Genomic DNA, 12,946 nt, shown 5'->3' with positions numbered 1-12,946 from the left:
CAGAGATTGAAAACAGAGCCTTCCCCGCGCCTCGGCTCCGGAGCTCATCTGACTTGAGTTAGCGACGCACCCCCCCCGCCCCCGCCCCCAGCGCCTTAAAAAAAGTGTTGGAGACTGGCGCGCTCCTTCGTTCTCTGCTCGAACTTTCTTCGTAGGTGTGCTCTCTCTCGCAGGCGCTGGGGAGGAGGGTCCTCGGCCGCCCCTCCCCTCCGGGTCCCTCGGGTCCCCTCCGGGCGGGGGCGCGCGGCGCGGGCGGGGGCTCGGCGCCCGGTGTGCTGCAGCCGGGCGCGCGGGGGCGCTGCGCCGTGCGGGCGCGCGGCGGGCTGGAGCGCGGGAGTGCCGCAGCTCGCCAGCCGAGGCAGCACGGCTCCGCGGACTTTTTTTCAAACTCCCATCAATGAGTCTTCGAGGAGGAGCGGGAGGCGGTGGCGGCGGCGGCGGCGGACGCGAAGGAAGGCGAGGAAGAGCCGGAGGAGCGGGAGGAAGGAGCGCGGGCCGCGCGGCGCGCCCGGGCCTCGGGGAGCTGCTAGCTCGCCGGCGGTAGGGTGGCCCGGCCCCCGCCCGCCTCTCGGTCCCCTCCCCTGCCTGGCCCGCCCCGCCCCGGCCGGACTGAGTCCCGGCACACGGCAGCCCGCGGCGGCTCGCCGCGCCAGCCAAGTTGGGATGGGGGCCCGCAGGCACCGCTCGGCGCCCCGGAGGCCACCTGCGTGCTAGAGGCAAACTTTTGTCTCCCTCGGTAAAGTGTCTTTGGCCTTCTTTTGCTTGCTTTTCGTCGCGAAGTGCCCCCTACTCCGGCCGACTCCGGGCCGAGGGGATGCTGCGCCGTCTCGGAGGGTCCCTCGGCCGGGTACCCGCGCCACGGCACGGGGATCGGGCACCGGGCTAGCGGGCGGCCCGGGTCCGGGTTCCGGCCAAGCCGGGCGGGGACGTAAGGGGGGGTCCGGGGAACTCGTGGCCGGGGGGCGATTTTGCATCCCCCTTCCCACCTGGGGGAAAGAGCCAGTCTTCTTGGGGTGCGCAGCCAGCCGGCCTCCACCCCGTCTCCACCTCGCCCGAGCCCCGGGCTGTTTTCTCGGGAGGTGGGGGTAGCGCCGGAGGCTGGGGTGCTGCGAAGCTCCAGAGGTGGGCGGTGGGAGTGTGTCTCCGGGGAGTGTGCCGGGGGTGGAGGGGCTGCAGCCAGCCGCTGCGAACTTCTAACTGCACTCCTCGGCGCAGCCCGTCCCGAGCCCTGCCTTTCTTTCTTTCTCGCTCCTTCCTCCCCCTCGTCAGGCCCTGTTGCCCCCTCCCCCTCGGTCAGGCTCTTCCCTCCGGCCTCCCTCCTCGCTTCTCTCCTCCGCCTCTATTGCCCTCCGCCCCGAGAGCCGCTTGACTTCCCGGAGGGATCCGCGCGTAATCCCTCGCCCTTTCCTCGGGTCCCCCCCACCCCGCACTTTCTTCCCCGCCCCCACTCATCGTCGCCCCCCCCCCCCCGGCAATCTCTCAACAAGTATATTTGCTGAGGAATTTGAAAAATCCACTACTGCAACTTGATCTGTGTGTGATGGATGGGGAGAGGCGCGGAGAGAGTTGGGCGCCAATCCTATTAAGGGTTTAGAAAGGGGAGCGTTTTCCCCGGACGGGGGCGGGGGGGTGTGTAGAGGGGGGGGAGGAGGAAGGGGCGCGTGCTTGTGTGTGTGAGTGTGAGCGCGCCCGCCGCGTCGGGGAGCTGGAAGTCCACCCATCTCGGCGCCGTTTCAGCCCAGCAGTAATTGCTGTCATTTCCTAGGAAACCCGACTTTTACTGCGCGGGGAGCTCGGGATGGAGCCCGCGCGCTTCACCCCGGGTGACCGGCCGCAGGGACGCTCGTAGGCTTTGGGTCTCCCCCAGGGGGCCTTCTTCCACTCTCCTCTCTTTTGTGTCATTTTGATGTGGCTTTCCGAGTTGATCCCGGCTGGAAAAGTCGCCCTTTCCCTGGAGTCTGGTGCCGGGCCCCGGGGGTCCTTCCTGCGCTCCTCTGCCCTCCGGCCCGGGCATCCCGGGCGGTGCTCGGCCTGCGGCGCGGACTTTGCAGCCCGGTGGCCGCGGCCGCGTCCTGGGCCCCCGCCCCGCCGCCCCCGCCGGGCGTGTGAAGGTTTAATCCCGACAGCTCCAGATAAAGGAGCAGTTGTAAAACGCTCGTATGCTGTTTGCTGACGAGGCTCAGGGGGATGTTGGAGAATTTGAAAGTAAACGTTTCCCTCGCAAGCGGCATAAAATAGTGTTTAAGCAAATATTGTATTGGAGTGCTCAGGGGGCTCGGTGCCAGAAAGGAAAGTAAATAAACGGCGAAATCCAAAATGTACAGCCGTGGAAAGCCACGGAATAGGCGGGCTCGCCACCGGTGCCCCCGTGAGACCTGTTTGCTCTAGCCACCTCGCCTGCGAGACCCCTCCCCGCCCATTTCCTTACCTTGCCTGGGGGTTTCCTTCCCTCGGTGGCTTCCCTGTGTGGGCGCCTGGGAGCGGCTTTGCACTTGGCTCTGCCGGGAAAGAAGTCATTGTGTGGCTCCCTGGGCTGGTCTCCCCAGGGCCAGGGAGGGCACCCTGACTGTGCCTGGCTGCTGTGAGTTTTGGTGCCCTTTAGGCTCTCCCCAACTTCTGGTCCGCCCTGGGGCAGGAATTCTAGACTATAGCCTCTAGGCCACTGCAGCCACATCCCTGCGGAGCCTCCCTGGTCCCTTTCTTCTTCATCTTTCTTGCTTTCGTTTTCCCAGACTTAGTGCTTCCCCCTTACAGCTGAGGGTTACAGGAAATCATGGAGATGTTCTCCCCCAGATTTTAGGTCCCACTCAAACCTAGACGCATGGAGAGTTGTCAGTTGTCAGAGCGTTTCAGAGTTAGTTCAAGTGTGTGATCTTTAAGGTGGTTTGTATTTGCCCTTTGCTGGGAGAAGTACGCTCATTTCATGAGGTTAGTTAGTGACTCTAGGGGGATTTAAGCTAAGGCAGTGGAGGTGAGGGGCCCACTCGGCCAGGAAATAGCCCTCGGGTGACCCGGCGGTCTCTTGGTTTGGCATCTGAGTGACAGACGATAGTCAGAGCAGTCTGTTTTCAAAGTCTGTGGGCGAGGATACCAATGGGAGAGAAACGCTTCCAAAGCAGGGCTGGGCGCGCCGGAACAAGGAGGCAGGACTGGCTGTTAGGGATGTTTTTTTATCTTCCGTGGGGATTGTTTGGAGGGGAATTTGCACAGGGTTCAGACTACTTCAGCAGGGCCTCCCAGGCTGCTTCCAAATTCACACTGACCCTGCCCGTGGCCTTGGAGGGGACTCTTGGCTTGGCCCACCTTGAAGGGTGTATGGGGTTAGCGAGGCCCTTCTGGCCGGGCGGCCTTAGAAAGGCGGGCCCGTCCATGTTCTCAGGGATGCTGCAGCCCACCTGTGGGGAGGACACTGAACAGAGAAAACCCTTTGGGTTGCCTGGCTGGAAGAGGGGGCCGCAGGGCCGCTGGTCAGCGACTCCTTGCCCGGCTGCAGGGGCCTTGGGGGCTGTGTACTGTAGCTGGCTTGTTTGCACTGCAGACTGAAAGATACACAAATACTTCATGCTTTGTGTACACCCACACGTGCCCTGTACACAGTGCAGCCCCTAGGGCTGGATTAGCCAACCCGGGGATTCAGCAGGCAGACTGACAAAATTGAATATTTGCCTACTAAACACCCTTCCTCCAGCAGGGCTTCTCTTGACCCCCCGGGGAAGGGCGGGGGGGACCGTCACCCCACAGATGCCAGCGATTTCTTCCAACTGGGACCAGGAGGTTGTCATGCACACTTTGAAAGGCTGTGTGACTCCTACACACCCAGCTGGCTTGTTCAAGCACAAAACCCAAGTCCCACATCCTTGTGGACTCAAGGGGTAGGGCGGCCTGCCTTTTCCTTGGGCAAGTGTGTGTTCAGCCGGGTTTCCTTTCATCTGGATGACGCTCGCTCCTGCTGGTGACGCTGGCTCCGGGGAGCTGGAGCCACCTGCCCTGCCTCTTTAGGATGGGGACGGGTTCTACCTGTGCCTGGGCCTGTTTCCCGGTACGCGGGGACAGCCAGGCCAGGCCAGGTGGACCTAGCTGTGGACCACTGCAGCTGTACCTGCTGGACCCTTTGAAATGGAACCCCGGGGAAGCAGCTCCCCGCCCCCCTTCTTTTCAGTAAGTGTCAGAGGCTCGCACACGTGAAACACGTGAAGAATGCCAAAGAGAGAAACTGTATTCTCAGATTCCAGAAAATATGGAGAGGCCGCATAGGTGATTGTACTAGCCACCGGAATAGGCAGCATTTTCAGTGAACAAGGCTCTCTGGCTTCTAAAGAAGGCTCCCGGGAAGGGAGGCTTCTCTGTAATTGTGGCCTCAGGCTTGTTTAAAAGACAGTTTGGGAGGGGGTCCTGTTTGTTGTTAGGCAGTGTCTTTTGGTAAAGAGCAACAGCTTCGTGGGTTTTAAATAAATACGTGCCACCAGATTCAATACTGTTACGTATTCCAAAGTGAATTTGAGTGTTTGCTGTGGACCGTAAAGGATTAAAAAAAAAACAACATTGATCATTGTTGTTAGATTTTGAGGGTGACCAAAACATCCTTAAGCTACAAAACTATGTTTGAACCCCTGGGAAAATGCCCCAGCGATACCAGCAGACTTTCTGCATGTTTAGTGCATTATTGTCCCCAATTCCTGCGTCAACAAAAGCATCCTCAATATAGTGGGTTGTGTTTTGATTCTGGCTTCTTAAAAAAACACACATGGGGGAAAATAACTCACTTAAGATATGACCAAAGAGTTCATATTAAACTGTTTCTGAGATTTTTGGTTTCAAGTGAAAAAGTTAATGTGGTTTTGTGTGTGTGTGTGTGTGTCGTTTTTTAAAAAAAAAAAAGGTTGCTGGGAAGTGTGTTTTAACTGTGAGTGCCCTGTTACAGGCATTAGCATAAGAAAAAAGTTTTAGTGCATTTCCTATTGTCTTGAATGAAGAGTTTCAGCAAAGGGAGGGAAGGCAGCAAAAGGGTGATGATCCATTGAGATTCTTGGGCAGCCCGGGCTCATCATCTGCCCCTGAAATCTGTGATCGGATAGCACTTTTATCTCACTTTTCCATTCTCCGGCCTTTTTCACACGTTCACTTTTTGTCAAGGTTTATTGATTATGTTTTCTTCTCTGCAAATCTGTGGAAAATTTAATGAACCAAACACAGCAGTGAGATAAAGGGGGCTTTTTATTCATTAGCAAGGGATTGATTTCCCCCCTTGGGCCGAGGGCCCCTGGCCTCCAGCAAGTGAGTGGAGGGGGTGGGAGGAGGCGGGGCCTCCCCGCAGACCAGCAGCGGCTCAGCCCGGGACTCCCGGCCCCAGCGAATATCAGAAGCTCCTCCTTGATGGGGGTTCCGGGCCAGCCCCAGCCGCTGCCGCTGCAGACGCCGGCCTCGACCTCGGGGGCCGGGCTCCTCCGCGATCGGGGCTCCCTGGGCTTGGTGGTGGGGGGGTGGAGGCGGGGGATGCTTGTCTTCCCCACCCTGACAAACCTCTCGAGTGCCTGGGCCTTCCCGGGGACACAGTTAAGTATGGCTCTTCCTCCAGCCCCGTCTCTCAGACCTGTAATTAAGCAAAGCCCCTGGTGTGATTATGCTTTGCTGACTTGGCTGGGTTTGGAGCCGTTTCTCTCCACGGAACAGGGTGGACTTTAGCTCTTTGCAGAGGCTTCCTGGGCAGACTGCACAGCTGTCTGTCTGTCTGTCTCCCCGACTCCCCCATCTCCCTTCTTCTCTGCCCGCTTTGTCTCCTTCCCTTCTGTCTTTCTTGCCCCCTTTCTTCTCTCTCGCCCCCTCTCTGTCCCGCCCCTCCCCTCCCCTCCCCTCCCCCCCGGGTCTCCCTTCTCTCCTCCCTCCTGTCTTTTCTTCTCTCCCTCCCTCCCCGCCCCGCCCATCTCCTCTTTCCTTGGGCATCTTTTTATTTCGCTCCCTCTCCTCCCCCCACCTTCCTCTCCCCGCCCCCCTCCAACTTCTGCCCCGCGGAGGGCCGGCCGGGAGGCCTCCGGGACGCGGCGTGCCCAGGCCGTGGGGACCGTGTCGGCGTCCGGGGACCCCTCTGCGCTCCGAGAGCCCGCGCGCCGGCCGCGCCGCGTCCCTCCCACCTGCCCGCCCGCCCGGTTTGTGGCGCCCGAACAATGGCCACATTGTCCCGGCCGCGCACCGGCCGCCCCGGCGGGTGGCAGCAGGCGGGACCCTGCTCGTGGCGGCTCGGGAAGAAAGCCAGCGGCCCAGATCCAGATCGGCCGCCTTTGTCGCCGGGTGGGAGACCGCAGCGCCCGGGGGAGCCGGCGCCCACCTGGGGAAGGCGCTTCTCCAAAGGGCGCCCTCCCTGCCCTCGGCCGCTCGCCCTCCCTGCCCCTTCCCAGTGCCTCCCCGCCCCCTTCTCCGAGAAGGGATTCATTCGACTTTAGGTGACAGTTTGCAGAGTGAATGGAGAGCATTTCGCTAGAGCCAGGAGAAGAGCGGCCACGTTACCGAACTTCGGGCGGCATCCGGAACTTTTTCCGTAAGGCATCTGCGCTGGTGCCGAAGGCCCCCTTTTGCCCTGACCCCCACCTTCCCCACCGAGGCAGGAAAGGAATGGTGGTCTCTCAGAGCAGTATCCCCGCCTCAACCCATTCGCCTTGACCTGTAGGGATTCAAGACCTCTTAGCGCTTAGAAAAAGAAGGATCTTTGAATGCTTAGGATGTTAAAAGAGCATCCGTCCCTGCGTCCAAGCGGACGCTTAGCAATGCTCTTTTGTGTGCTGGACAATGCAATAAGTCAGGCCGACTTTTGAGCCACATTTATAAGGAACTGTAAGGGCCGCTCAAGTACACTTGTGCTAAGTTGAATTGATTGAAATTTAATGGCGGTTAGTGGCGATGAATGGTAATGATTTCCCAGCGTATCTTTGGCATACTTGACATTAATAACAGTGTGTGTGTGTGTGTGTGTGTGTGTGTGTGTGTGTGTGTGTGTACCCGCACCGGGGGCCTGCCCCACACGTGAGGCGGGAGCATTATTCATTTCCGGAGATGCCAGCCCTTTGCCTCCTTCCTCTCCTGAAATGCTTTTCCTTCTCACCATAATTCAGTTGTTCAGATGATTTTTTAAAAAAACAGCAAAGGAAAAGAAGGAAAGAGAAAAATCTTTCTCCATTGAGTTCGTACATCATTTCAGCATAATTTTGTGCTCGTGATTTTTTTTCAATTCCTTCGTAAATCAGCTTCTCACATACCAAATCTGATGAATTTGTTTTAGCTGCCATCATGAATTAATGTTATGCAAATAGAAGCTTTGCAGGTGAAATGATTTACTTAATAATTTCAACTTCTAATATTTAAACTCATTCATTATGTTGGGAGTTTGAAAAAAAACAAGTCCATATTTTTAAACCTGCGTTGGGGGAGATTGCTATGCAAGTATTTGCGGTGTAGGCAGGGCTTGAAGGCCGGAAAATGGCTCTTCATGTGTTGATTCTTTCTTGGAGAACCTATAGTTCACCACGCGGTGGCTTAAGAAGCAGGGGATAGAAGTCTTAACAAGTGCCGTCTGTGGGTGGGATGACACAAAGGCATTGAAATAAATCCAAGGTGACCATCACGGTGATATACCCCCGGGGCTGAACATGTTCTGCTCTGGGCTTCGCTTTTGAACTGGTCTTGACTGAGCCGGGTGGTGAAGGGTGAAGGGGCTCCGATGCCCCCTGCCCTCATCTTTGTCATTTGCTGGTTGAGACCATCTTAAGAGCAAGTTTTTAATGCCTGCCCATGAAGGTAGCAGTGACATAAAAAGTTGGGCAGAAGACTGCCCCCCGTCCCCCCACCCCGAAATGCTAACAAGACTTTCTTATGTGTGTCATCTTTTCAGGGTGCTTTCTTCTGGAAAAAGTTGAGGTAGAGAGTAAAAGGGATGGATAAATGCCCTGTGATGAGTAATGAGCCGAAACCCTTGGGGTTACATCTGGGAGAGTGACACCCATCACTCCAGAGCTGGGTGACCCTGTGCCAGTCGCTTGGCCTCTCTGTGGAGGGGGAGGGAGCTAGGCAGATGTGATCTCTCAGATCCTCCAGCTTCACCAGCCTGGGAGCCAGCGCACCCGGCCTCTCACGGCTGTCTTTAAGACTCAGACATCAGGCGGGGTGGGGGGACCAGGGTCTGGGCAAAGTGGGGGGTCTGGGTCTTTGCCTCTGCTTCCGGGGAGAGTGAAGTGAGGCCCTCTCAAGGAATCTGCCTCCGCTTCCCATCTCCCCCTGCCTGTCACCCTGCCTAGTCAGCTGTAGTGCTCAGGGCAGGTCCGGGATGTGGTCACAGGGGCAGCGGGGATAGAGTGGACTAGGGGACGTTGGTGGAGGTGGGGGAAACGCTCGGCAATGCCTTTTCAGACTCTTCTGAAATATGTCTCGGATGTCTGACGATAAGGGTCGAGTTTTGACTTGCTGTCTCCAAAAATTGAGGTCATCGTGATCGGACGACGAGTTGAAGGTTCATCATTCAGCCATTTCTGCAGACGGCAGTGGGTTGTGTGGGCTTGATACATTGTGTGTCCAGGCAGCGACAGCGTATTTAGGGCTGGCCCTCGCCGTCTGCGGAGTGCTCGCTGGCTGAGGGTGCCTCGTTTCTGCAGGGAAAGAAGGAATGTGACTCAGCAGTTGCTCAGTCAGGAGCTGTCGGGTGTGCTGATGGTAGGATGGAACAGGATGGCAGGCTTTGAATGTAATTCAGATGTCTTCATCTTTAGAAGATGTCACACACGTGATGTCATAGGTTACACACGTGAAGTAGTGTGTTAGGCTACTCTTCCGGTTAAGTGTGAATGTGGTGTGTGTGATATCTCTGTTTATGCGGATATACGTATATACCAGGAAGTCTTAACTACCAGCTCTCTTTATGAATTAGATATTTTTCTTCTCCTAAGACGCACTTCAACAAAAAGAGAAATAGCATAAGAGAGTGAAGTCAGAACGGGAAAAGAGCTATAGAGGCAAATCTAAGAAAGCCTCCAGCGGGCTTCCAGCCAGGGATTCAGATGGAAAGCTGGGGAAATATGCAGATTCTCGGGCCCCCACGGAGACCCTACTGAATGTGAATTCTTATGGAGGGGACCCTGAGATCCGCCTTTTATCAAGACTTTAGGGCGGGGTGATGGGAATTTAGTGATTTCTTTCTGTGATGTCCTTCACTTCCTCTGTGATTTTTGCATTAACAAAGGGAGAACGTTTGCTTCTTTAAGCCTGGATGGATAACTCAGGATTTAGACTTTCCAGCTATTTGCCGGACTGGAGGTTGGGGCACACAAACTAGCTGAGAATTGAGCTGCTTCTCCTCCAGAACAGCACAGAGAAGTGGGCTCTCTTTCTGAGACTGTCAGGTGGCTCCGGCAGTCCCCTGGTTTGCTGTGAAAGATACCTGAAGCCCCCAGGAGAAACCACAGAGCAGCGAGCTTATTAAATCAGCACCTTCGTTTCTGTGCTGTGGGTTCTTGGCTGGAGGGTCCCTAGGATCGCTCCTTTGTTTTTTCCTGTATAAGAAACTACCTGTGCACCATGATGGCTGTCTCACTGCTTCAGTGGCCAGAAGTCAGTCCCTCTTTGGGTCCAGTTCTGTGTTGCAGAGTTTGAGCAGATCTTTGGGAAGTGTGACCCCCACTGAGGTTTGACCGAAGGGCTTACCTGTGGTGTCTTTATGGTTCCTGAGAAGGACAGGAAGGATGAGTGAGGGGCTGGTGCAGGCTGTCATGCCTCCCAGCCGTGATGGCCTCAGGCCTGGAGCTGCAGGAAGTCTGCCTTGAGGAGGAGGGGCTGGTGGAGTGGCCTGGCCTCTCCTTTGCCCAGGTCCACCGTGAGGGAAGCTTGTGGCTGAGGTGATCCGCGGTGCTGGCTGGCATCTCGCCGCCAGCTCACAGCATCCGCTGCCTGCATCCTAGCCTTGGCATCAGCATACTTCGAGAACATCCCGTCTCCTCACTAGGACTTGAGTCTCCTTCAGAGTGAGAAGGCAAGAGAGATTCCAGAAGGAGCCTCTGATGAGTACAGGGCAGCTGGGTCATCAGGGTGGGCGTGGCTTCTCAGCTTAGAGTGGGCGTCCTGACAGCTGCCTTCCAGGTGTGTCTTAGTGTGAGATGGGGCTCTGAGTGGGAGCCTGGCATGGCCCTCGCTCAAGGGCAGGGTCCCAGCGATGGTGGCCTTTCCTGTCCCTGAGGTCCAGCTGGCCTTGGAGACTTGGGCTCTTGGGTGCCTCTGGCTCTGACGATGTGGACCAGCTTTGGGGAGCATTGCGATGTGTACTGTCCTGGCCTGCACACTGTTGGCTTTCTGTTAATATTTCAAGTGCATGTGGGCAAGGACTTCCAGAGGGAATGGAAAAGGACCACTTCCATACATTTGAAGCTGGGCCTTGTGGACTCAACCCGTCCACTCTGCCCTGGGTTCCGACTGCGGCCGCTTGGAGGCACTGGAGAAGTGCGGTCTTCTTTCCGCGTTAGCTCAGTTCCTCTGCTCGGTCTAGACCCCCCAAGGGCAGGTTGAGGGCACACTGCCCGGCGGCACCTCTGTCCCTAGGAGCCCAGTGGGAAGTGCGCTGAAGGCTGGTGGCATTCCATCTCCCCTGAATCTCTGGTGTCCAGCATCTGGGTGCCGCATCCGTGTCCAGATCTGGCCCTCAGTCCCAGGACCCTTGGGGCCCCAGGGCCCAGCCTAGCTGTTTTACCAAGAACAGCTAAGGCCCCACGCTCTAGGGCGATGCTCCTTCATTGACACCCCTCTTGCCATCCTCCAGGGACCCCCCCTTGAGCAGGCAGTCGCTGGTGGGCAGGAAAGATGGAGGTGCCATCAGGCTGAGGGCCCCTTTGGTATCTTTTTTTGTTAAATAAATGTTATTTATTTATTTATTGACTTCTGGCTGCGTTGGGTCTTCATTGCTGCACACGGGGCTCTCTCTAGTTGCGGCGAGCGGGGGCTGCTCTTTGTTGCGGTGCGCGAGCTTCTCATTGCGGTGGCTTCTCTTGTTGCGGAGCACGGGCTCTAGGTGCGCGGCTTCAGTAGTTGTGGCACGCGGGCTCAGTAGTTGTGGCTCGTGGGCTCTAGAGCGCAGCCTTGGTAATTGTGGTGCACAGGCCCAGTTGCTCCGCGGCATGTGGGATCTTCCTGGACCGGGGCTTGAACCCGTGCCCCTGCATTGGCATGTGGATTCCCAAGCACTGTGCCTCCACGGAAGACCCTATCTCCTCATATTTTATTTTACTCTCTTTATTACTTTGTTGGGCATTTAGGTTTTTTTCTAGTTTTTGTTATTGTAGATAACACTGGAATAGACATCTTTGTTTTTTTGTTTGTTTTGTTTTGTTTTTTTGTGGTACGCCGGCCTCTCACTGTTGTGGCCTCTCCCGTTGTGGAGCACAGGCTCCGGACGCGCAGGCTCAGCGCCCATGGCTCACAGGCCCAGCCGCTCCGCGGCATGTGGGATCCTCCTGGACCAGGGCACGAACCTGCGTCCCCTGCATCGGCAGGCAGACTCTCAACCACTGCGCCACCAGGAAAGCCCTGGAATAGACATCTTTGTGTGTGAATGTTTATCTGAGATTCTAATCATTTCCCTAGAATAGATTTTTTTAAAATATTTATTTTTAAATTTATTTTGGTTGCGTCGGGTCTTAGTGCGGCAGGCGGGCTCTTGGTTGCGGCATGCATGTGGGATCTAGTTCCCCGACCAGGGATGGAACCCGGGCCCCGTGCATTGGGAGTGCGGAGTCTTACCCACTGGACCACCAGGGAAGTCCCTAGGATAGATTCTTATAAGTGGAATAACTTGGTGGAAGTATTTGGACAGCTGTTCTTGAGGCCCTCAGTAGGGTTTAGAGGATTTCCATTAGTAGTTTTCTAGCTTTTGGGGAGAGATGTGAGATGTTAGATTGAGGTTCTCAGAACAGCTATGTACAAATCAACGTAGAGCAATTAGTTGTGTGCCTTCTGCCTGCCCAGTGACTTGCAAAATATGGACTCATTTTGCAGATGGGTGACCTGAGTCTCAGAGACATCGGATAATCCCTGCGTTTTCCTGAGCAGTGGGAGGAAGAGCCCTGGGCAGAGGCTGGTGCCCAGACCAGGACCGTCTCCTGGAGCTGGCTTCTGAGTGCTGCCCTGGCCCACCCTGTGCAAAGGCTGCAGCACTGATTCTCAACCACGGCTGTTTGTTCCCCAGGGGATATTCGCCCATGTCTGGAGACGGTTTTGGCTGTCATAACTGGTGGTATGGGGTTGCTCCTGAGATCTAGTGGGTGGAGGCCAGGGATGTTGCTTAGCGGCCCGCAGGGCACAGGGCATTCCCCGCGACACAGGATGGTCCAGCCCAAATGTGCCGATGCTGCGACTGAGTGACCCTGGGTGAAGGTCACCAGCAAGGCCTGCTATAGGGTTCCCCTCCCTGGCTGACACAGCAGGACGCTGCGGCCGGGGCTTCGGAGCAGGCAGTGGTGCTTTTTCACACCTCACTCTCTCACCAGGCTGGAAATCTTCAACCTTCTTTTCTGTGCCCTGAATTTGAAGCAGTGCGGCAGTTTCCATCAAGAGGAGTTCCTTGGGCAATCCGTCAGTTAATCAGCCTGCACTTACTGGAGCAGCTGTTCTGGGCCTGGCATGTGTTAAGCTCACCGCCGTAGGCTCACACCTTGCTAACTTGGTTAGGAGCTGGCGGCCATCGAAATCCCAGCAGATTTCTCCAGTGTGCATCTGTCCTCCTCCTGTATCCTCCACGTCTAGCAGGAGGCTACTTTAGGAGAGCCAGCAATTGGCCGGTGTGACCTCAAAAGGCAGTTACCTAGGAATATGAGCCAGGACCAGACACCGCTGTCATCTGAGGGAACCTGTCTGCTTTCCTGGCTTCAGGCTAAGTTTCCTACTTAACAATGAATTTTGTACCGGCTCTTCCTGGCTAGTCAGG

General features: G+C 56.4%; 1 protein-coding gene across 1 annotated transcript in view; it reads left to right on the top strand.

Moving 5' to 3' along the window:
• Positions 1 to 457: 457 nt before the first annotated feature.
• GLI2 (GLI family zinc finger 2) overlaps positions 458 to 12,946 on the top strand; it is a gene marked incomplete at its 3' end in the record, with an annotated part of 245,640 nt that continues 233,151 nt past the window's right edge. The window contains exon 1 of the mRNA XM_079710035.1: positions 458 to 736. The remainder of the gene's footprint in view (positions 737 to 12,946) is intronic.

This window comes from Hyperoodon ampullatus, assembly GCF_949752795.1.
Source record: "Hyperoodon ampullatus genome assembly, chromosome: 8".
In the NCBI taxonomy this organism is placed as follows: domain Eukaryota; kingdom Metazoa; phylum Chordata; class Mammalia; order Artiodactyla; family Ziphiidae; genus Hyperoodon; species Hyperoodon ampullatus.
Note: the sequence above shows the minus strand (reverse complement) of the source record. Positions and strands in the feature narration are given on the sequence as shown.